A 26,582-nucleotide genomic window follows, 5' to 3' on the forward strand; every position below is an offset into this window, starting at 1 on the left:
AGACTCTGGAATGTCAAATTATGACTGAAAATGGCACATCAAACTACACGTAGCTCTTACCAGAAGAATAAGTCAGAGAGACATTTATTTATAGAAGATTCAGAAGTGGTAAATTCTAAAATTAGAGGGGGAAATCTAATAGCTGACCCAGAATGTGCTTTGACTTTTAAAAAAAAGCCATTTCTTTGAAGTACTATCTTCTTTAAAATATTGCAGAAACAAAAAATTAAAATCTTATTTCAGGACGGTTTGCAAGAACATTAAAGAATAGTTTCTGAGAAACAGCAACTATACACAATTAGATATTATTTATAAGCAGTCTAAAGCTCCTAAAAATCTAAATATATTTCAACTTTTAAAGAGGAAAGATATTTTATTTATTTATTTAGCTACCCAAAAACATCTATATAGCCGCGCATGTTATATTAAATGCTGGGCAGCTCCCAAGCTGCGATTAAAATAATATCAATAATAAAACAACTTAATACATAAATACATTAACACCAAAAAGTCCCTCATAAAATTTTCTCACCCAACCTCATCCAATCCCAGTGCCAGGTCTTCGCTGCTTTTTGGAAAATTAGGAGGGTATAGGGTAAATATAGGGTATAAAGTATAGCATCAATTGCTTTGTTAATATTTTCAAGTTAATTTCTATCCAGAGTTTACTTAGAGATAATAAATAATGGAATGCAGTGAGCACCTAAATACATGCACGAATGTCTGTTTGAATGAGGTCTGCACGCTGAACTGTAAAGGGGGTGAACCAATAGTGGGAATTGTATCCATTGTTAAGGAAGAAGTTTGTAATAGACAGAGGTATTATGTTCTACACAGAATGTTTTAAGCAGGTAGGAGATTAAACCATTCCATCCTGTCCATATTCTGGTATATTTCTAAATGGCCATGGAGTTCTCTAGCTTGCTTAAATTGTTCCCCTATAACCGTGATGGTGAACTTATGGCACATGTGCCCAAAGTGGCACATGAAGCCATGTTGCCTGACACGCATGTCCTTGCCTGTTTATCTTCTGGGTTTCTGACGTGCATACATGCGTGACTATCAGCTGCCCTTCACATGTGCAGCAGTGCTGAAAACCCGTGTGCACATGCATGCTGGCCAGGTGATTGTTGGGTGCGCATGCACACCAGAATCCGGAAGTTCGGCTTTTCCGGAGTGTGATCCCTTCGTGCGTGCAGCAGTGCTGAAAACAAGCCTGTGTATGTGCGCCAGCCAAATGATTGTCGGGCGCTCATGCATGCTAGAACCTGGAAGTTTGGCTTTTCTGGAGTCTAATCATTTCGCGTGCGTGGCAGTGCCAAAAACTGGTCTGCACATGCGCACTGGCCAGCTGATCGTTGGGTGTGCATGCATGCTAGAACCCGGAAGTTTGGCTTTTCCGGAGCATGGCCCCGACGAGCATGCATGCGTGAGCGACATTTCCATGTGATATTTTCAGCACTCAGTGCCGAAAAGGTTGGCCCTCACTGCCCTATAATATATTTGGTTCTGAGCACATACTGGGGGTTTGGTCCAGATTCCATACTTTCCCTAAACTACATTAGTTGTTTCATTATGTAGCATCTGGTCCAGCAAGATGGAATAGCACTATTTCCTCTCAAAGCATAGTATGACCATGTGTTATCAGAATCTCCAAAAGTGGCTTTGGAATAATGTCTCTTCTACATTATTCAGAAACCAAGGTTTACATATGGCTGTTTCAGAGAATAAATGTTAGCCCGCTCCCCAAAAGGTAGCAAGGTATCTTGCAATACCGGAAAGCAAACCAATATAATTTAACTTTTTTTTTCTTTTACAGAAGTTCTTCCGCTTCAACTTGCCAAATTGCATCATAGTCCTTTGTGATGCCGATAAATCTATTTTCACCCCAATCATATGTGCTCCTTATTTTGAAGTGCTTATCTATGTTAAATGTCTCTTGCTTATTCACCTTGATGGGCTTCTTTTTTTTGCATTTCTATTAGGAAACTGTCAGTTTGAAACCAAGTATGGCAAAGGAGATCTCACTATTCCTTCACTAATCCCTGTGTTGCAAGCATATACAGTTGCCTGTCAGCCAGTTCTTCTTCAATATTTCACCTTGACTTTTTTCTATCTCCCCCAACAGATTTTTCTTTTTCATGGAATTTCCTCTATTTATGCCCACTGCTAAAGTTGTAATTGATACCCTTCTTACTGTCATATTATGATCATCACCCCTAACCTTTAACTCTTATTTCTCTGAAACCATCTTGCATCTAGTATCTCTGACTATATTCGTTTTTATCTTGACCCTTTATTTTTGTACCTTTCACATATTTTTGCCCTGATAAAAGAAGGGAATGGGACAAGGCTGACAGCTATATTCTTAATTCAGGTTCTGCTTACCATTGCACAATGAAAATGGTATCATCTTCTGCTAAGGGACCAATTTGACATTGTATTTTCTGCATGGTTTAGCACTATGAAGCTTATCACCAATAAAAACTTTTCTCCAATAGCAATTCGTAGATACAGACTATGGTTGCAGTTTAATTGACACTGCCCTTGGGGGTCCCTCCCCTCTAACACCTACTAATGAAACAAATCTGCTATTTAACACCAAATATGTGATAAACATCTAATTTAGCACTGTAAGAAGTCAAGATTTTCTATGTCATGGAAATATCAGCATTTTACATGAATTGTTACATCTTGAGAGATGCTTTCTATATATGAAATAGTAGGAAGCAGATCCTCCTCACATTTGTTAGAAATGAAGCTGGGATCCATAAAAACAAAAGACCAAAAAAAAAAATTGTGAATTTCTCCAGATTAAATTTTTGATCCTCCACCCCCTACTCTTTCACTTGTCAAGGTATTTATTTATATTTATAGATGAGATTTATCCACCACTTCAATCCAAGATGAATCCTGTGTATTAAACAAAACCTTTCTCTCCAGGGGCACATTCTCCTCCAAGGCAAAAACAAAAACTCATCTTTATGATAGTTTTAGTGAGAAAGCTTCTGCCTTTGTTACTCAACAAATTTCACAAAGAATATATTTAGCAGCCATATGCACCTGCAGGAGGGCAAAAGAAAGTGTTGAAATATGTTTGATGGCATCATGACACAAAAACCACAGCTTACATGCTGGTGTCAGACATCAAGATTCAAATACAGACAGAAGGGATTTGCATCATTACTTCACCATGCTGGTGACATTATTTTCACATATTGCTCTGAATGCCAATGTTAGTAGCAATAGTTCTAGAAGGCTCATGAAGACACATCCATACTAGAGGTGGGTTTCAGCAGGTTCTGACCAGTTCTGGAGAACTGGTAGCGGAAATTTTGAGTAGTTCGGAGAACCAGTAGTAAAAATTCTGACTGGCCCTGCCCCCATCTATTCTCTGCCTCCCAAGTCCCAGCTAATTGAGAGGAAATGGGGATTTTGCAGTAACCTTCCCCTGGAGTGGGGTGGGAATGGAGATTTTACAGTATCCTTCCCCTGCCACGCCCACCAAGCCATGCCACACCCACCAAGCCACACCCAGAGAACCGGTAGTAAAAAATTTTGAAACCCACCACTGATCCATACTTGCTAGCTCAGTATCCTTTTATCAAAAAAGGACAGTGATAAAAGTCATTGAGGTACCTCAAAACGACTGACAAAATATACCTAAACATCATGCCTTGATTATAAAACCAAAACTTGCTGTGATGCATGACATTTAATGAATGTGAAGGTTATTAAATATTCCATTTTTGTGACATTACTTGTTTGCCATTTCAGTAAAGATGGCCAATACCCATCCATGCAGCATGTACTGTAACTTCAAGGCCAGAGTTCAAATAACTGGTTACCATGGCAACATATTGTCAAAGTCTTAGAGCAAACACTTACTCATGTATAACTTTGAATAATGCAAACACTTTTAAATGATACATTTTTTGTTACACTAAATATTTTATCCCCTGTAATGCCATTTTCTTTTCTTTTTCTTTTTTTATGGAGCACATAAGGAAATTACATTAAGAATGTAATTTCAAGCTTTACCAGTGGGTATGATGAGTCTTCTATTAAAATAATAAAAATATTTTCAGATATGTTTCCCACAATGTAATGAAATAGCTGCTCAAGTCATGGTAATACATTTTTAAAATACAATAACAATTGTCAAAGAGCCTATTTTTCTACAGTGTAAATAAGATGAAAGAATAATATAGTAGTCACTCAATCTTCTAGGAAATCCACATGAAAAGATAACTGTGATGTGACCCAGTTGGCTAACCCACTACAAGGCTTAAGCAGTTTTCTCAAGCTGGAAAACATATCAGTTTACAAATTTTCAATGACATTTCAAAATTAACATAATATTTTATTTATTTATTTATTTATTTATTTATTTACTTACTTACTTGTTTGTTTGTTTGTTTGTTTGTTTGTTTGTTTGTTTATTTATTTATTTATTTATTTATTTATTTATTTATTTATTTATTTATGAGATTTATATGCCGCCCTATCTCCAGCCAGACTCAGGGCGGCTCACAACAGTTAAGAAACATCTAATAAAAAGTTAAAAAATTAAATCCAAATCTCATAATTTAACAGTTAAAAGTACAATTAAGACTAACAAGTTAAAATTAAATTAGAATTAAAATAATATGGGAACAAGTTGCCAGTTTAAGTTCATTATTAAATAGGAACACATGGCTGAAACTCCTTGAAAGAATCAGTGACATCAATGCTGCAAAAAGCCAACTTCCACTGAATTTGTCCCCTCTAAAACATAATTATTAAATCCGAATCAGGAAGGTTCCAAAACAAGACCTGCTATATAAGGGTTGATCAACCCTGCATATCCCTTATTTGATGAAACCTTGTGATACTTAACATGGCTTCCACTGACTATAGGCAATCCTCGACTTACAACAATTCATTTAGTGACTATTCAAAATTACAACAGCACTGAAAAAATTGACTTATGATCATTTTTCACACTTATGGCCGTTGCAATATCCCCATGGTCACATGATTTACATTTGAATACTTGACAAATGATTCATATTTATGCCAGTTGCAGTGTCCAGAGGTCATGTGATCGCTTTTGTGACCTTCTGACAAGCAAAGTCAATGGGGAAGCCAGATTCACTTAACAACTGTGTTACTAATTTAACCACTGCAGTGATTCACTTAACAAATGTGGCAAGAAAAGTTGTAAAATCAGGCAAAATTCACCTAACAGTTTTTTCACTTCACAACATAAATTTTGAGCTCAATTGTCATAAATCGAGGACTACCTGAATTATTGTGAGTCATACATATAGTAAGCCACATGTGTATGACTTATAATATCAAACTCCTTGTTTGAAGCCATATTTAAAGTTCCATGAAGGAATAAGTCCTACTTTTAGCTATAGTTATATTCCTCAAAGTTCTTGTCATTGGCTAAATTTTCTGAATAAATCTCTCTCAATCTCACATTCTAATCCTGTGTCAATGGGAGTAAATCCCATTGATTATGTGCCATCAAATTATTGTCAACTCTTACCAACCACATACATAGATACTCTCCATTATGATCTGTCCCTAATCTAGTCCTTCAGCTCTTCCAATGGTGCACTGTACTTACTGTAACTGAGTCTATCCACCTTGCTGGTAGTCATCGTCTTCTTTTTCTTCTACCTTTCCCAGCACTGGAGTTTTTTCCGGTGTGCTAGATATTTGCACAGTATGTCTAAAGTAGGATAGTTTGAACCTGGTCATTTGTGCCTCAAATAAGAACTCTGGGTTAAAAGCCCAATTAAGTTTAGTAGATATCAGACTATATCATAACTTTACTAATTTTGCTTACATTCAAACTTAATTCCATTTCTTTCAAACTTTGCATTTTGTTGTCAAGATTTCATTTACAAACAAGCATACTGTTTCTGAAAAAAACATTTTCCAATATATTTATTATTGTTTTGTAGGTATCATTTCTTTAAAAATGCAGTTATGTATAATGTATTCATGAAAGCTAATTTAAAGGCATTTTCTGGACTGAAAGGGACATCACAAAATCTTTTTAAAACTATATTTTGAAGAGTAGGGTAGAGTAGAGTAGAGTACGGTAGGGTAGGGTAGGGTAGGGTAGGGTAGGGTAGAACAGAACAGAACAGAACAGAACAGAACAGAACAGAATAACAGAGTTGGAAAGGACTTTGGAGGTCTTCTAGTCCAACCTCTTGCTTAGGCAGGAAACCCTATTCCATTTCAGACAAATGGTTATCCAATCTCTTCTTAAAAACCTCCAATGTTGGAGCATTCACAACTTCTGGAGACAAGTTGTTCCACTGATTAATTGTTTCAACTGTCAGAAATTTCTTCTTAGTTCTAGGTTGCTTCTCTCCTTGATTAGTTTCCATCCATTGCTTTTTGTCCTGCCCTCAGGTGCTTTGGAGAATGGTTTGACTCCCTCTTCTTTGTGAAACCCCTTTGATATAGGAACACTGCTATCCTGAGATATCAGAATACTGCTACCAGAACAGGAATTTCCTGTTCCACTTTGGAACATACAAGAGCAGTTAGTTTCTCAAAAATACAGACCAACAAACTTCTCCAGCATGCCTGATAGGATTGCATGGCTAATCACATTTTTCTACAAAATCATTTTGCATTTTCTCTACTATCTTCTCTTTTGTTGACTTCTGCTGTTCCATACAATGGTATTTCTTAGCAAATGCTCTTGATAGGCTAAGATTAAAATTTTACTGCCATTTCTGCCATTTCCATTCTGCCATTTCCAAAGAAAATTGATTTATGATTTCATAATTACTTTGAATAGTAGGACAGCACTACCAGACATGTGCAAATAGTGTAAAATTTAATTTGATTTATCAGTTCTCATCCAATTCAGCTTGACAGTTCAAATTGATTCAGAAAAGTGATCCAATTTTATTTAGATGTTCAAACTGAATTTTCAAATTGAATCAATTTATTTCAGTTATCCAAACTGATTTGGAAAAAAGACATTTTTGTGCAGATGCAGAAGCATCCAAAATCAATCTATTTCTTTCAGAGGCATCTGATTTCATTCAATGACTCGAATCAACTTTTAAAAATTCCATTTGGAAAATTGATGTCATTTGAGATTTCATTTGATTGCTTTTAATCTATATTTCTGAATAGAACAGCTGTATACCGTACAGGTTTCTGCTTGCCTCCCACTATCATTATTCTCTTTCCTAAATATATTTCTGTGTGATGAAATTAATGCTTAACTATATTATACACAAGAGTAGAAAGCTACTGTTTTTCTATGGCTTGGTGACAGTATCAATCAAAGCATATGAAGATGCACTAAGAACACAAAAGCAGTACTCAAAGAAAAGTGACAGAGAAACAGGAGCTCATTCAAAAGTTATCACTTATTTATGCTCTCATAGAGTGCTCATCCTCCAACAGTCTCTTATCAGCTTGCTTGGAATTTCGCATTGTTGAACATCCAGGAGACTTCTGGAAATGGTTAGTCCTACTTAATTCAACAATGAAACCATGTTTTGTTTCTTCCAACTTTTTCTCAGTGGGGTTTTTATAACTTCATCCCCAGGGAGTTTTTATCTCCAAAAAGATTAAAAAAAAAAAACCTAAGCTACTAAAAGCAAAATCTTAAAGAGTTTTGGTATTATAAAGAATTGTTACACTCAAATATGCTTTTCCATTACAGGAGGAGAAGGAGAAGGCAGTTTCAGCATCACTTCAGTATATTTGTGCAAATATAAACTACAAGCCCATTTAGGTCAACATGCCCATTCTAGATGGCAGCTATTCTTCAGGTTTAAGGCTTGACTTTTGCTACTCCTCTAAAGCATTCCCCATTATTTCTCATGTTTACACAATTTCCTATATAAGAGGGGAAATGAGTAGTTATACTGTAGGTGGGCCTCAAAACTTGCAGGTATACTCAGTTTTAATTAGACTTTTAGACATCCCAATTAAGGAAGTATAATTTTAGTACTGTCACACCTCACTCAATTTCTCTTTTCTAAGAAAATCACTTTTGGCTCTTGAATTTATTGTGTTTGCATACAAAGTCAGTCTCTTGAGCTTCTTCTTCTTATTTTTTTTTTCTTTGCTAAAAACCACTACTTCAATTTCTCTCTCCAGAATAATTGCCTACAACAAAGTTTGCAGGTGCATTTTATTTAGCATAAGCAAAATATGCTGTATATCTTCCCTATTTGTTTTGTAACTCTTAACCTCCACAGTATATTTTCAAGCATTCCTTCATAATGCTACTATTTTCCACTTCAAAAAGGAAACAAAAGAAAAGGAGAAGGACAGAGAAAAAGAAGTAAAATGTGTTATTTAATAAAAGATAGAATTCCAATTTTCATTTAGTTTTGTAGTTTTCCTATTCCATGATGAAAACAAACCGGCTGCATTAAAAGACGACTTCTAGATCCTTCCCCTTTATTTGTTTGCTCGTTTGTAATATTTTTTGCCATGGGTGTCAAACTCGCCATGTCACATTGCCATCATGTGACCTTTTGTAACATTTTTCCATTCGCGGCGCTGGGGTGGACGTGACCTGTGTGTGACGCATCTGGCCCATGGGCCACGAGTTTGACATCCCTACTTTATGCCATTCTATGGAGCTCAGTAAAAAAATGTTCATCAAACAGTAATCAAATAAAGCTTAACCATTTGATTTAACAACAACCATTTGATTTAACAAAATCTGGAAAAAAAATTAAAACCAACATAAGCTAGATCCAGGAGGAGAATTCTTGATCCTTTTGAGGTTGTTGGATTCCTGTTCTAATCAATTTTGGGTCATTTAATGAGGATGATAGAAGGGGTAGTACAACAATATCTGGATAGCAAAAGCATCCTATGCCTGCACATGATGATAAAAAGCATAAGTGAGAACAAAATTTTCATCTGGGATAAAAAAGACTTTCTACTTTGTGTTACTTACCTTAAAAGATGTCTTCTTTTCTAGTGTAAGTGCAAAGAATAAAAAAGGAAATTTTTACTTCTTCAGCAGTCTTCTAGCAAATACTGGGTAATGTTTTAATACAGTAAAATACCCAGCTCATTATTTGTTTATTTGCTGCCTATCTTATTGTGGTGCTACTCTAGGCGGTTTACAACAATAAAAAGGAAGAAAAGTGAAAGGAATGTAAACAGAACAGAAATAAAATAATAGAACAATAAAATAAAAGGAACACAACGAGAATAATACATCAATATAATAACCAAAAAGGTGGTTGAGTGCAGAGCAGAGGTGGAGGAGGAAAATATTAATAACTTGAATAGACAATAATATCGATTAATTTACTCAAAAAGAGAATAGACCATCCTGTTACATTTGGGGATCCATTATTGGGATTCTGTTGGGGAAATGTGCATTAAAAATTACATCTAAAGTGCAGCTTGATTCTCTATCCCAAAATTAAGAGTGAGCCTTCTTCAGATGTGAAGAACACATGAGGAATAATGATACCCAGACACAAAGATATTTTCCTTATTCATTTCCATTTTAATATAGAATCATACACACAGGAAAAAGGACCTGTGGAAGAGATTTTTTTAATACTGCAGCTCAATCTTATTCTAACTGCAACAGGATTGACACATCATATCTTATTTAAATGCTTGTTAACATGCAGATCACACGAGCACTAGAGATAGAATATATAAAGATGAAAAGCAAGAACACTGTAGATATGTGGCTAAACTTCAAAGACATGAGAAAAAATGCATTTAAAACAAGAAGTTTTGTATTCCAAACTAAATTCTGAAAAATAAGATGCGATTTGCCCTATATTCAAGGACTAAAATTTTGTTGAAGCAGACATGAAAAAGATGAGCGTGACTTTGCGAATAGTAAGAAAGGAAATCTCCTAAACACCACAGGTAATCTTTGATTTACGCTCATTTGAAATTACAATGGCACTGAATGAAAAGGGACTTACAACCTGTGCCTGAAGTTATAACTGCTGCAGTGCCCCTGCAGTCATATCAACAAAATTTGGGTGTTTGGTAGGCTGCTTGCATTTACAAGCTCTGCCACTCTTCCCCCATCTGCCTATTTCCTCCCCTCCATCCTCTATGCCCTTTTGTTCACCCTGAATAGTGGTATTCAGCAGCTGCATTAGGGCTGGGCATGAAGTTGATCACAAGGCCCTATCAGTCTGAAGCAGTTGCCACCATCCCCAGGCCTCAACTTCAGCCCATTTGCCACCGTTCTCACTGATAAATGCACCCAGCCTTGTGCTGCACAGGACCTGCTGCGTGCCACTTACCTTCAACAGTTTTCTTCCACTGCTGACAGGTCCATGCAGCCTATCTGAGAACCTCCTTGCCATACCAGGCCTTCTTACTGAGGTCACGTTGCATCATTCTTATATTTTGGCAATTTCATTCTACAAATCACACAATGTGTGAAAAGAGGCTTCCAAAGTATCAAAAGAAGGAGCTCCTTCCATTCTCCATGCCAACATCCTGTTAACCATTGAATCCAGCTCCAACCAACTTTTAAGCAGAAGCTTCTGCGGATGCACAGATCACCTATAATGACATCCGGGTCAGTGGGTGCAGCCTCCCGCTGGTTTTACTACCAGTTCTTGCGAACCGGTCTGAACCGGGGGCAACCCACCGCTGATCTATAGAGAGAGGAACAGAATGTTCACAAAATGAAGGTGAGGTATGTTACTTTTCCATTCCAGTTCTGTATATAAGAGCATGAGTTATGCTCCCATAATACTCAACCTATTCCATTTCTTCTTTAATATGGTGGCAATGAGAAAATTCAGCTGAAGGAACAGAGTTTCTAGTGGTAATCAAGAATATCAGCCCAATAACTGGAGTAAATGCAGCCATCTTAATATTTCTCCCTGTTTAAATACAGGCAGACTTTACAATGTCAAGTATTTTACTGCTCAAAGAAGAGGGAAAATGGAACTCCTTTCTCCACAAGGCAAAGTGCATAGTTAGTTCCCAAACCAGCCTTTTTATCCCTTTTGGCAATTCAGACAGGCTATTCCAGGAATGCTCTGTTACAATAATAACTTCTTCTTTTTTTAGTATTAAAATCAACACCTCCAGCAGATACTTCAGTCTGACTAAGTGGAATCAGACCTGCAAAACAACTGGAAACAAAATTCAAGTTTCAAATCAAAGTTATTCAAAATAAGTTTCCATAACCTACACTTATATAAGTATTAATATAATAGAAAAGGCTCATTATACATTTGATTGCAATGGCAAAAAAGCAGTTCAATATAACTTTCCTCCTGCACTTCTCTTAGCTTTAACAATACAAAGTTGCACATATTAAATATGACTGATTGCATATAAAATTGAAGAGACAACTGAATATTTTATATATTCAGTAGCTTTAGTGTCATCAGACACATAAGCAGGGAATGTTGTTATACAGTACATAATTTAAGGTGGCAAAGCAATTTGAATCTTTTATTTACTACTTAGTTTTAGTATATGTATGTGAAATATTGTGCACAGGATTATTCAGGGGTTGCAGTACAGAAAAGCCTCCCTCCCTCCTCCCCCATTTTGTTCATTATCTAAAATAAATCTCATGCAAAGCCTTCAAATATTTTATTTTGTAGTGTTCCAGAACAATCACTGCAACAAGGGGATATATTAATCCATTTCTTACAGAGTTGATGTTGTGTTATTGTTTCCCAAAATCATAGACTTAGCTGCACCCACAACTTTCCTTTCTTATTTAGAACATTTAAAAGATATCAAGCATTAGAGAGGCAAAAATAAATTAGAGGTTTCCTGCTTCTAACATAATGTTCAAAATACAAAGCTTATTGTTATAGTTTACAGTATTTTCTGTTCTCTTTTTCTTTCCTGATTTTACACTCCTTTCAGGGTATCCCAGCAACTTACTAAAAAGCCCCAAAGAACAGGGCTCTTTAGAACACTTCAAAAAAAGCATTTCAAGATTTGGTAAAAGTAATGATGAAATGATGCTCCAGAAACTTTGGCACTTACCCCAAGAATTACCAAGGCTCACCTGATGGAATATTTGCTGCTGCTGTTGCTATTCTTCTTGTTATTCTTTGCTCTTACTTTCCCTCTTTCCTTTTACGATCCTGTAGTCCCTTAATTCAGAGTAGTGTCAGGGCGACAAGATGGCGACAAGATGGAGCTGAGTGCTGGATGCCTTTCCTGATACCATTGTGGAATTGCAACAGATTTTTTTCTTTGTGCCGGAGGAGAGAAACCAGAGGTGGTATTCAGCAGGTTCTGACCAGTTCTGGAGAACTGGTAGTGGAAATTTTGAGTAGTTCAGAGAACCGGTAAATAACACCTCTGATTGGCCCCGCCCCCATCTATTCTCTACCTCCCGAGTCTCAACTGATCAGGAGGGAATGGAGATTTTACAGTATCCTTCCCCTGCCACATCCACCAAGCCATGCCCACCAAGCCATGCCACGCCCACCAAGCCACGCCCACAGAACTGGTAGCAAAAAATTTGAATCCCACCACTGAGAAAAACATCTGCTACTACCTAGGACTGAACTCTCAATCTTCTGAGTGGGAGGCAAGCATCTTCAACAGTAGGCCACCACAGCACTCTTGCTTTAATGTTTGAAAATATTATTTATTGTTTAGAACATTTCTACCCCCCCTCCCCATCTCAAAGAATTCTGGACAGCAAACAATAAAATTAAAAGGGTCAAAAGCAATTACAACCCATACTAATGCAATAAACTTCACCTCCAATTAACCTTTTTTTCTCCTGTTTACAAGAAAATAATCTCATTTATCAAGTGTCTTTGGCTGATGCTGTATTGACAGGATTGAGCTGTTATTGTTGAAGTACCATTTAATGTCACAACAGTAACATGGTTTTCTGAATGGGATAGCTCTAAAAAATGGTAATATGAGAAATTGGATAATGAATTCCAGGGATAATCTGGCTGATCAACGTGGGGATACACCAATTGTTGAAAAGCAGAAATAGAAAAGAGGTATCTTTATTTTGCCATGCAAACATCCTGGATCAAATGCTCTTTTGGGCCCAATGCATCAAATCTCTTCTTGTATTTTTATATTCTCTGTGGCTTGTATATAAATGAACAAGAGATTTAATGTTTGTTTGTTTGCTATTTATATGCTGCAATTTAGCATGATTTTGGATTGGTGTGTGTGGGGGGGGTTGTCATTCCCAGGGTGAAATGCTACTGGTTCGCTCCAGTATGGGCAAAACGGTAGTGATAAAAACTACTGGTTCATCCGAACCGGTATTTCCGACGATCAGCTGTGCCGTGTGATTTAGCTAGAAAACAGGAAATCCTGCTTTCTAGCGAAGCTAAATCGTGCAGCACAGCTGTCCCTCCCCCCTCGCTGTTCTACTTACCTAGTGAAGTCTTCTTTTTCTGCGCAAAAATAGTGCAACCCCTGTAGGACTAAAAATGGAAAATCTCCAGGATAAAGTGATCCAAATAAACTATGGATAATCCTGAATCTGTACTTCTACATACACTGGGCAAGACTCTGACAACACCATTTGATCAGCCTAAAATCAGAATATCCATCTAGGCATCTTCAGCATACTGATACCTAATCTGAGCAATGGATTATTTTACCTCATCGTGTCATGGACATTTTAAACTCTCTGAAACTGTAGCCCAACCATCTGCTTAACCTTTCCTAAAACAGGATGGTTGGAAACTGGATCCCTTCATTTCTTACACTTACATTCACACATGCACACAAAATAAATTATAGCATTTTTATGCATGTTATTATGAGAGAGGGACAACAAGAAAGCTTTTGATGTGCTAGATTTGATTTGATTATTTGTTTTTACATGTTTTGTCGTAAGTGGTTAGCTTAAATTTTTCTACAAAAAAAGTAAGGAAACACTGGAACATAGAGAATATGAGATTTGATTTATTTATTAAATTTATATGCTGTCCATCTTGCAGTTTTAGGGGACTCTGGTTGGCTAGATATAGAGATGTCTTTATATAATTTAAGGAAATAAGAATAAATAATAATTTGTTAGGTTGCCAAAATTGAAAGCAATGTACAGAGTTTAAAATATTATACAAATACATTACTGTAATTCTAGCACATGGGGAAAACATGCAAACAAAACTTATGCTTATAATCAACCAGGCAGTATCACAGAATGGTCTGGCCTGTTTGAACAGCCATGTTTCAAAACTTTTCTAAATGATCAATGGCACTGTTTGCTTGATGAGTTTGTGCATTCTGACCCTGCCTGATCTTAAAGGATAACCAGAACCATCTGAAGAAAGTATGTCCTATAAGCCATATTCTGGCCCCGGTATAATTACAGAATGGTCTTCAAGGTCAACCCCATGTAAAAAGCATTACAATAGTCCAGATAACAGATGGTTATGGCAAGAGTCAGAAAGACCACAGAACTTATCTTTGGGTTACATTTGGCCAATCACTTTCTCTCAGCGCAACCCATCTCAAAGGTTCATTTTGTTGCAAAGTGAGTAGTAAATGGAGAAATAAGTGATTTGAAAGCTGACAAGGTATTGCATAGCTCATTTAAGTGAGTCATGATCAAAGAAGTACCGTAGATACAGAGCATTAAATATGTCCTTTTCTGGAATTTAGAAACAGATAAATAATCAACATCATTAAGTAGATGTCCTCTTCTTCTGTAATTCCCAACTTGATTTGCACTACCTTCATATTTATTATGTACAAATTTAACATGCTATTTAGCTTGTTTTCCCAATCCTAAATAAATATGTTAATTTATAAAATCAATCCCTGATGCTCTCTCTGGATACACTACAATTTATAATTAACTTACTTATTTTCAAATTCATAAATCAAATACTCCTACTAGTCTCTGTGAGTTTAGTTCAGCAGGTTTTCAACACAGCCGAGAAGTGTTTACAGTCCTTCATTAGTTTTAATTCCATGTAGTAATCTTCATATCTAAGCCCATTTGAATTACCTTTTCCCATGAAGACTGCACTGAGCGTATTATGAAAATAATTTAATGAACATCAGACATCTGTATCAGAAGAAATACTACCATAGTGTTAATCTTTTTAAAATGAAACTGCTTCATCAGTTATGCAGATTGTTCACATTTTGCACCAGTAAACAAATGAATCATAGTAAAAGTATTAATTCTAATAAAATGATAGGTAAATGCAGACATTTACAAAGGTTACAAGATTTTTTTCAACTTTTGATGTTAACCTAATTCAAGACCAATGGGATTATGACAAATTTGCTAGAGCGTCATCTTTTGATCAAAATCTAAAAACATAAACATGATACAATTATTAGGAAGTCTTATTCAACAGATATGCATAGAACTGTATTTTTAATATCCAGAAATTGACTTCAGTTGCTGTTGTCTATTGTACTTTACAAATAAATGTGAATAAAAAATCTCTAAATACCTTCATTCGTCTTTTTGAATATCTATAGAAACAAGTACATCAGTAAGAGAAATCATGCACAGGTAAATCAGTAAATGAAATAACTTGCAAGCCAACTTCAGTACCTGAACATTTGTTGAACAAGGTACGATAAGGTAAATTTCATAGACTTCCAGCTCAGTGAGTTTCATAAAATTCCCTGATACAACTGACCTTTCTCATTTCTTTTTATAGTATATTTCAAGTGAAGAAGGCTTGGTTATATACACAAAATGTCATGCCTTTAGATAATTTATTGTGAACATTTGCAATATAGACATCTCCTTGCAGCAGCTTTATGAAATAATGTTGAACAAAAACAACAACAAGAATTTGAGGGCATGCTATGTCACCAGGGTAATTAATATCATGGCAAATTCTTTGTTGGATAAATATTGTAGGACATCAATATTTGCAGTTCATTTGTTTTCATATTCAAATAAGGACAGGAACAGCAAGAGCTTTGACTCATAGACATGAAGTGTCATACAAACAAGAAATATTATCCTACCAAGGTCTCTATTATTTCAGTTATTGTACAATTGTCATATCTGTATTTATCATGACCCTAATTTTTAATAGTAAGCACTTTCTAAACTGCCACCTGAAATTTTATATTGGACGAAGCCAATCTTTAATCTTTCTTATATACTTGGTGTTAAAAATATTTTGTACCTAGAAGATAGAAAAATTAGTCATATTGTGATATAATACAGCATGTTTATTTGTTTAGTTATTTATTTGGTTATTTATTATGTAGCAGTAAGCCTTAAGCTCCTAGCCTCACAATCCTTTTTTATCTGTCTTTGATGAATAATTTAATTCTTCTGTTTATGATTTCTGTTTCTTTTGAATATGGGATTAGTCTTTCTGTGAATCCATAGTTAACAATGTCAAACCATAGTTAACCTGTGACTTAATATTCTAGTTTGTTAACCAAACTATTAAATCATAGGTTAGATTCACATTTTGTCATTAATTATGGTTTATAAAAAATACATACTTTTACTAGACTGAAAAAGAAAAACACTGTTTTTCTTTTCATAAACCTTGAATAGAAATTTCAAATTTCCATCCATTATGCTGAAGAGGTGATAATTCAGGAGAAATTGAGAAGCTCCTAATATACATATTGTCACATATAAATGTAACCTACATAGTCTGCAATTCCACTTCAAAGTGTATTAAATTAACTAGACAGAACCATTCTATATCTTCAGAACTATATCTACTTCCAGTTAAACAGTAATCACTACAAGCTATTTTCTTTTCTTTTCTTTTTTGTTTCAAGTTTTTTATTTTATTTTATTTTATATACATATCAATGCAGGAACAGTGTGGCACCTGGAAGTCATACATTCTAATACAAATAAAACTAGTAAAATTAATCATAGTTTATTACATTCAACCAACTTATATATTACTAATAATAATAACATTTATATTAAGTTGTAATTTATCATTATTTAGTTATTCCATGTTTTAATATATTACTCTAATGCCACTCACCATTTTCCTCATAGTCTCCTTAAATCCCTTCTCCATGATGTCCTTTGTGCTTTAGAAAATAAATGCCATCTCCTTCATAGTTCCACTCATTTCTTCCTTATGAAGCATCTTATTTTGTTTTTTAAAAATCCCACTTTTGTCCAGTAGTCCAAGAACCATTTATTCAGACCTAAAATTGCCCTTTAAGAAGTACACTAATCACAGTTCTTTGTATCCCATAAATAAATCAATCAGGTTCCATTTAAATAATCCCAGAAGTTATCAAAAGCCTCTTTACGTCCCCAGGTTCAATCTTCTAGCATAATAATCTGGGGTCACTTTAATTAAATAACTTCCTTGTTCTCATATTTGAGCCATCAGTAGTCGTTTGATAATTAGGTATAACCCAGAAAATATTTTCAGTCCTTTCCCAGACTTGTATATTTTCCTTTTGTCAGCAGGTGGCGCTCTCAACTTAAATTTCAGTGTTGCCACTAGTCAGTCTATTTTTAGTTATTTTGATCATGATTTTAATTGTAATTCAATTATAGAAACAGGATAAGTTTTTTAAGTATATAATTCCAGCATTTTAAAATGCCTTCCAATACTATGTCTTCCCAGTTTAAGAGTCCAATCTTCTGTATTTTTAGAAATTTATTGTTTTTCTCTCTTTAGGTCTTTTCTTTCCGGTCTGGTATTTTTTCTCAGAATGCTTAATCGCCGCTTTAACAAACAATACTGAGCAAATAGTTCTAAATTGTTCCTTGGGGTTAAGTTTTAAGTAAAAAGGAATCCTCTCCCCCAGTTCCAGTCACTACTTCACTCCAGCACCAGTTTTAGTTGTTCCTCAGTTGTCCCAGTTTTGTGGCAGCCATCTTTCGGTTGCCGCTTCTCCTCACTGTGGCTGACAGGGAAAAAGAACTCCAGGTCAGACAGGAGAGTTGTGACCTACACGACCTCACAGGGCACCCCTCTTTGCTTTACTGCCCCTACAGGACGACTTTGGCTCCTTACGGAGCCCACCAACAGAGAGAACTTGGCCCCAGAGCGCAGACACCCGCTTCTCATGTCCAATCTCGCTGCGACATTCACAGGATGTTTTCTACTGCAAGCTATTTTCTTAAAACTGAAAATAACAGCCTTGAGAACCACTTAGAAAACTTATTTCAAAAATACTTAACATTCTTCTGAGGCAGGTATCAACACTGTAAGCTTCTATCAAACTCCAAGTGACCATCACATCACCATCCAAATAAAATAATATTTTTTTAAAATTAAAAATTATCAAAATGTTGTGATATAGTTATACCTCAGAATATTTTGTGGATTTTCCAGGAAACTACTATAATCTTTTGAGATTTCGGACAATTTGTGCAAATTTATTAACTTTTCATGAAATTTTACAAAATATTTTGGTACCTTAGCCATATGTAAGGTTACACAATCATGCCAAAGAGTTTTTTATTCTAACCATTTGGTATCTAGGTACCACTAACAGGAATAATCCAAACATCAAACCTATAGAATGCTAAACAAAATGTTAACAGGTGCAAATCTCCTGTAAATATGCTTTTGCTATTCTTAAATCACCCATTAATTATAGTTAGTCAAGTCTATTGCCATGAAAAAAAATAGAATTATTTTGCTCTCTTGACTCCTCCTCTAATGAGAAACTTTTGCTTCTTTCAGTTGATCACAGTTTATTATTACATTACCAACCAGAATGTGGTTAGATTTATTTAGAGAACCCAAAACATGTTTTGAATATCCTTTCTTTCTCTATCAGTAAAACTAGAACTGTTTTGTCCAATTCTTTCCAATGTAGGGAATTCCTTTCTCTCCCATTTCCCTACCCTGACCTTTCTCCTTTTTCACCCAGCTGCTGCAGCCAAAGCAGAATCACTTCACTCCCTTCCTTGTTTCCTTTTTGGAGCCAGCTTGTCCAGATAACTTTTCTTACACAGGGCTCTCTGAGCCTTCGTAAATCTGCAATGTTTCATATAGCTACACTATCCTAGCCATGCTGTGTTCAGCGACAGCGCAGCATTACGAAGACAGCAATCTGCGATTCTCAGTTAATGACTGCAAGAGGGATGCCAGGATTGCCATTGTAAATTGATGTGGTCATGTGACATCTCACTTTATGACCACACTAACTTATGATTGCAATCCCAGCTCCAATTGTGGTTATACATTGAGGATTACCTGTACAGATATTAGCAGGAATTGAGCAACTATCGATTGCTAAGGACAGAAAATGAACAGGAACTTCAAAGAGAAAGATGGTGGGAACCTTTCCTGCCTATCAGCAAGAGTCAATTCTCCAGTGGTCTAATCCAGGCTTTCCAACCTTGACTACTTTATGACTTGTGGATTTTATGCTGGCTGAGGAATTCTGGGAATTGAAGTCCACAAGTCGTGAAGTAGCCAAGGTTGGAGACACCTGGACTCTAATCAACTGATCATGGTGTTTATTCCATTTACAGAACAAGCAGTTTAAATATCTCATCCCCAAACTGAATCAGAATGCTATCATTAGCGCTGTCATTTAGGAAAGGTTGTAAGATACATATCTGCTGGAAAGTTTTTTCCTGGGCAAGATTCAATTATTTCAGTAGTTGTATTTTTACTTGAACTGATTGTGTATTCTTTTTAGTGCTTCAGCAAATGATTCTAAGCTTTTGAGAAAAATGTCAGGCTTTTTTTAAACAAAATTTAAGAGCAAATCGGGTTGGGCTTTTTAGAAATGGATTTTAGTTTGCTTCCACTCTATTTCTGATGAAGGCAGGCCTTAGGATATCTGTCAGTGTCAGATCCAACAATTCCAATTGAAATAAATGTCAGAAAATTAAACATTAATTGAACAATTTACTATTACAGAAAAGAGCTACAAAGTGGAAGTAATATTGGAGCAAATAAGTAGCAGAAAACTGAATTTCTTACTATTGACTCTTGCAATTAATTCTTTTGTGAAATGGGTGAAGAAGCAGGAAGAGATGCTGTTGAGGTTTCTAGTAGAGCATATCTCACTTATCCAAATCCCCAGGCCTTGCAAACGCAGAAACAAACAAGCTCTGGAACCGTTTGATACAGGTTTATTGAAGCCTGAGGCCTGGCACAAATGAGTACGTTACAGTCCGTTGCAAAGTCAGCGCTGAGAGCTACCACCTCCCAGCGCTCTATATAGGCAGAGCCATGCTGCTCAGTCCCACCCACGCAACCAGCATCCGGCATTGGCATTCAGTTCTCCATTAGCAGTCAACCATCCGGTGCTTAGGCCACCGGCCACCGCCTCCGTCCAACCTCCAACCGCTTCGTCCCGCATGCTGTTGCCTCCAGCGCCAGCCAGCTGGGTTCCTTAACACCACCAGTCAGCTGTGCAGGGGAGAATGCTACCATCACCTCTCTTGCATTCACTGTGGCTGAAGCTGATGCCGTCCCAGCCCAGCACCTTGTCATTGCCCGGGTAATTGCTGTACCGCATGGCTGTTCCTGCCACTGCAGCTGCTTCTGCCTTGCCCCCTACCCACAAGTATGGCATCAAGTCGGGGCTTGACAGGCATCTCCCCCTACCAGGGCCGCACCTGGAAGACAGTAAACATATATATGCTAATCACGGTTTTGTTACCATGGGTGCCTGGTTTCCATCCCTCCGACCTGGTTTCTGAGGATAGGTCTTGTGGAACTTTCGGATTAGTCAAGCGGCCTGCCTGTTTGACGTCATGGCACCTGTGCAGTACCTTCTCCCGCAGGGTCAGTGGGATATGTAGTTTATCGCCCTTCCATGCCAAGCTGTCCCATTGGGTTAGTAACAGTTGATACTCCAGGAACCATGGATCGCCCCGTAACTCTGCATCTCCCGAGTTAGATCATCTGCAGTGCTCTGCACACGAGCTGCTTGTTGTGGATAAAGAGGCATTATGGCCTGGACCACTTCCTCCTGGCAGCTATTATATTGGGGCATCCGCGATAGGGCATCCGCCATGAAGTTTTTCCCCATTAGGATATATTTGATGGTAAAGCAACACCATCGGAAACACTGTGCCCACCGGACCTGCTTCGGGGACAAGCGAAGCAGGATTACATGAGTTCCATTCCAGGGTGATGCGGGTACCGGGCCTCGGGGGTTTGTGGAGAGAGCAACTGGAGGACACTGTGTGGCTGCTCCCCCAGTTGTGACCCCCCTCAGGCTGAACTGGATGGCAGATGCTCTGGTGTTTTTGGTGCAACCAGCTGGGTCATTCAACCTATTTTGAAATGCTCCTAATTTATTCATATGCAATGCAGGAAATTAATCTATCACTACAACTTAAATAAAGTGCACCTGTCAACCAGCTTTTGTATTAGATGGAAGAAGCACTGTTTTACTTTTTGCTTTGGGCCTTTCAAAGTCTTGGGTTCACTTTGATCATGAACATACCGTTTTCCCCAAAATAAGACATCCCCTGATAATAAGCCCAATTGGGCTTTAGAGCACATGGCAATAAGACCAAGCACTTATTTCAGGGCTCAAAAAAATATAAGACAGGGTCTTATTTTCGGGAAAACATGGTAGACAATCTAGGAAAAATGCCATAGTACTCTATGACAGCAGCTCATAAAATTTACACCTTTAATAATTTTTGTTAGTCAGAAAAGGTGCTACCACTAGAATAGGTGCTATTCTGATAATGCAAATAATGAACTAGCACGTTGCAGCAACAGAGGTTTAGTTGTAGAATAGAAAGCAGTACTGTAATGCTTTGACTCCATTAGCATCCATAGTTCTGGACTCAAAAATATTAATAACATCAGTATATATTTGATTTATTTTCTTTTGTTTAATTAAATGCCTCAAATTTTTAAAAAGTATATATTAGAGGAAATGGTTTAAAACAGCATTCCAATGTTTGTTTTCATTGTAGAAAATTTGGCAGAATGGACTTCTACTTACAATACTACCATGGTGTAAAAATGATCTTTAGGATTGAGACATATATTCAGCATCAACCAGAATTGTACATTAACACCTTTTTTAGCTGAATTTCAGAAAAACAAGTTAAATGTTCTTAATTTATAGGCTAGATCTGCTCTCTGCTGGAGAAATACTATTACAATCAGCAAAATCTCATATTGCTGTTAGAAAAGAGTTAAACATTTATAACAATTATTCAAGATGTCCTTCAGATGTCCTATCACAGTGATCCTAACCTTTTTGCCATCACATGCCAAAAGCGGGGGGAGCACGAGGGGTCATGCGTGCACATGTCAACACCCATAATTCAATGCTCCCCACCCCACTCACACAAAAAGGTTAGGCATCACTGTTATAGGTCATCTAGTCCAATGGGCCTTCCCCACCCCGCTGGAGGCCCTCCAGAGGCCGGAAACAGCCTGTTTCCTGACTTCCAGTGGGCCCAGAAGTCTGAAAATCACCTGGCCAGAGCACACATGTGCGCTGGAGCTGAGCTAGGGCAATACTCATGTGCCCACCAGTATGGCTCTGCGTGCCATCTGTGGCATGCGTGCCATAGGTTCGCCATCACGGTCCTATCATGTTCAAGACACTCAAATATGAGATATAAAATAGAAAAAAATCTGTTCAATCAAGTAGTATGCATGGACAAAATGGCAGCTATGGATAATGCTCAAGTATTTTCAGCAAATATAGCAGCCTCCCAATTGTTACAAAGTGAGTATCAAACTGCCTCAGCCAGTAGAGCCAATAGTGAGAGCTATTGTTGAGTTATAGTCTGCAATTTTCAGTGTTCACTTATATCCTGTCACTGTTTTGTGTAGATTCAAAGCAACTGACCCTCTATATTAAATATCCAAAACATCAATCCAGTGCCATTTGCAAGAGATTAAAAGTGGGTGGGTATGTATATCTGCATATAGAATTCTAAACCAACTGAAATTACCTCAAATGTAAGACATGACTGTATATTTTAAAAACAGTCTCTCAAAGCTATGAAAACTTTACTTTAGGGACTGTAATTCCATAGGAAGTAAATGCTTCTATAGTGTAACAACTTTTCAAAAGAAACTACTTGCCATCAGCACATGCTTTGTATCCTTCTTTTAGTCATGGCTTCGGTAGTCTTGCTCTTTTAATAGTTCCTAATAACAGTGATGTACACCTGTTCTATTTTTTCACAGATATCACAGGTGCTGCAGCATCTCATTTAATAAAAAATAGCTCAAACTGTGAGAAACATTTATGTGAATTTTCTTTCTCATGGTCAGAAGCATACTGTTTTTAATCTTCCTCAACCTTTTTGTCATATACACACTTATGATCAGCGGTGAATGATATTTAATGATAGGAAGAATCTAGCACCAAAGATTTCAGCCTAGAGCAGGGCTGTCAAAATCGCAGGTCACAAGCTGGATGCGTCACACGCTGGCCACGCCCAGTTTAGCAAAGGGGGGGAAAGTCCCGATATGTCACTGATGCTGCTGTGATGATGCAAGTTTGACACCCCTGGTCTAGAGCTAATAATTCCAGGTAACAGGTATCCTGGTAACTTGGTATTGTTTACAGAGTCTCCAGAGAGGCAGGGCAGAGAAGACGGTTTATGAGCCAATCAGCAATACTTGTCTTCCTCTGAATGTATAAACAATCCATTTTAAAGTGATGGCAGAAACAGCTGTCCTGAGATAGTGGATAGCAGGAATATGGTATAGTCAATGCCAGCCATACTATTTGCCAGGATCTTCTGGGCATCCTATCTCCACTTGTCATGTCCTTCACTCTCTCAGCAGTGAGCCAATATCCTATCATCACTGAGCATATGAGTCCTCTTTGGTTTTTTCCAGTGTTCTAACCCGGATTGTTTACCCATTTGTAAATTTGTGGTTATCGACGCCTGAAAATGCTTCCGTTTGTGTGAATTGTGTGATATTGGCTATATAAGGAATCAGACTTGGACACTGCAGGAGCCATTTTCCTGCAAACACAAGAAGCTGCTTGAATAGAATTAGTTCATAGGACCATACAGACTGACTATTGATCAGTGGTGGGTTTCAAATTTTTTTACTACCAGTTCTGTGTGCGTGGCTTGGTGGCTTGGTGGGCATGGCATGGCTTGGTGGGCGTGGCAGGGAAAGGATACTGTAAAATCTCCATTCCTTCCCCACTCCAGGGGAAGGTTATTGCAAAATCCCCATTTCCTCCCGATCAGCTGGGACTCAGGAGGCAGAGAATAGATGGGGGCGGAGCCAGTCAGTGGTGGTATTTACCAGTTCTCCGAACTACTCAAAATTTCCACTAGCGATTCTTCAGAACTGGTCAGAATCTGCTGAAACCCACCTCTGCTATTAATACACTGACAGTAACAATCCAAGGTCCCAGGCAAGATTTTTTTTCCAGACTAGCTGAGGAACCGAACCTGAGTGTTAATCTGAGATAACACTTTATTCATGAGATATGGTCCTTCCACAGTGGCTTTTTCCCATGTAAAATACATGCTCAAATCACTGTTTGAAATTTTTTTTCAATGATCTTGTAAATGATGATATATCTCACACCATTATTTTCAGAGACATTCCAGATCATTTTTTAAAAACATGAGGTATATGGAACTTATATTTTCCGATTGTAGTTCTTTTAAAAGAGTAAAAATTATACTTTCTGAATGGCAGAGTGAGAATTCCCATTGCCAGTCTTCATTTTACCAATCCTAAGCAAACCAAACTTTTCTTATTCAGAGTAATACATTCATGGATCAAGGATCAAAAATGTGACTTTGATTTAGCAGGAGCTTTAGAGCACAGAAAACCTCTAAAATGATGTTTCTAGCTAGGCCTCAAGTGAGCAATTTTCTGATAGTTTTTTGGCCTGTTTACTCCAGAAACTTTTGAGTACTTAGGCAATTGTGAAGTATGTAAAAATATTTTTTACTTTTTGTTGCATTGATTTACTTCTAACTACTGTATATATAACCGTCTGTTATTTGCTGGAATTATATTTAATCTCATTATTTAGCTCTGGACACAAACGGTACACCTGTTCCTAAAGTAACCACTCTTCTTTTAAATGCAGAGATTCTAAAAGCAGAATTAAGTGAAGTCAGAGTGCCACCTCATGGTAGTTACAATATATACACATTAATGATGTTGGCAGCTACAAACTTTTTACACACAGACACATACACAAACACAGAGTCAAATATTCTGTTTTAACATTAAGCAGTACCAGCAAATCTATGCCAGGTATTTATACCGGAGGTTATTAGACAAGTTGGACTTAGAGAATATTGCAGAAAACAAAAGGAAGGCTTTATAGCCAGCCTTTTTATAAGGGACCAAGTCCTAACATTTCAGAAAAATATACTACAAAAATATACTGCAACATCTGAATGAGCCCTACACACAGAACAGATTATCAACCAGTATTTTGACATTATTTATGGGAAAATCTATGACTTTCCCAGTTACATTTCTCTCATTTACTACTGTGTTTCCCCAAAAATAAGACCCTGTCTTATATTTTTTTGAACCTTGAAATAAGCACTTGGCCTTACTGCCATGCGCTCAGAAGCCCGATTGGGCTTATTATCAGGGGATGTCTTGTTTTGGGGAAAACAGGGTAGGACATCAGAAACAGGCCTACGTGGGAAGGATATAAAGCTACAATCTATCTTTGACCATTATTTAATTTTTACAATCAATTAGACAACCCTGTGGCATGTTGGGTCATCTTTGAGAGAAAGGTAGTGCAGTCTTTTTAACTAGAATGAATATTACATTTTAGGCTGACCATAGTTTTTACCGGACAGTTCCATGATCATCTAAGAATATATATCAGAAACAGAAAAATAATTAATGGTATATGAACTTCACTAAGAAGTCAATATTTATTTACCTAAGCAGATATACAGAATGACCACTAGTGGGCAAAAAAGCAATACCAGAGGGAGTGACCTACAGATTCTTTTCAATTTCTTCATTGACTTTGCTTGTGGGAAGTCAGCAGGAAGTGTAGGAAATCACATATTACCATAGGAATGCTACAACTGCCACAACTTTGCCGATAAATCTGACCTGAACATTTGTGAAAATTTCAATTGCACAGATATAATGGGTCCCAAATATTTTATATTCTTTAAATTAGCAGATTTTAGATACCTTGATTCAACAATTGTTGCAGTATAATGCAGCATTTGGGCTAACCTGAGGGTAGAGACAGGTAAACACAATGAATTTTAGTAGTATATAGATTCCGAAATGGGCTCTTTAGATAAAGCGAAGTACTATCCCTCTAAGCCAGGAAACGAGCACAAAACAATTGTTATAGGGTTAAGGAAAGTTATAGCTTTGATTCTCTTTTATACAGTCCACTTGATGAAGTTGTACCGATATGAAAAATCTGACCAGGGGCAGACAGTTTATCATTCAGGAACTGATGTTACCTACTTTGATAATGAAATGTCTGCAAGTTAAGTTCAGAGAGCCTCAAATATCCCACCATTCAACCCTGAACTACAAATATTCTCTTGTATTGGTATTCAGGAAATCCAAGGCCTATGGAGTAGACTGGGAGGTCAAACACCCTCCCAGAATACAGTGGCCACTTCCAGGCTGATGCAAAGAAAATTATATAATTATATAATTATATTATATATATATAATCGCCAAATGGGAGGATTTGCCTTTTCATTTTTAATAAAACTCAGATCCTAG

The 26,582-nt window shown here is 37.0% G+C and overlaps 1 long non-coding RNA gene across 2 annotated transcripts; it reads right to left on the bottom strand.

Moving 5' to 3' along the window:
- Positions 1 to 9,488: 9,488 nt before the first annotated feature.
- LOC117655590 (uncharacterized) lies at positions 9,489 to 13,567 on the bottom strand. 2 transcript variants are annotated; one of them, XR_015728924.1, is made up of 3 exons: positions 13,370 to 13,567; positions 12,020 to 12,208; positions 9,489 to 11,123 (listed from the first exon to the last, which is right to left on the bottom strand). It is a non-coding gene; the product is annotated as an uncharacterized LOC117655590 (long non-coding RNA). The 2 variants fall into 2 exon arrangements; XR_009623283.2 differs by having other exon boundaries at positions 12,020 to 12,270; positions 13,370 to 13,555.
- Between the last annotated feature and the right edge of the window lie 13,015 nt (positions 13,568 to 26,582).

The sequence above is a fragment of the Pantherophis guttatus genome, chromosome 7, assembly GCF_059756535.1.
Source record: "Pantherophis guttatus breed Tessera chromosome 7, ASM5975653v1, whole genome shotgun sequence".
Classification (NCBI taxonomy): Eukaryota; Metazoa; Chordata; class Lepidosauria; order Squamata; family Colubridae; genus Pantherophis; species Pantherophis guttatus.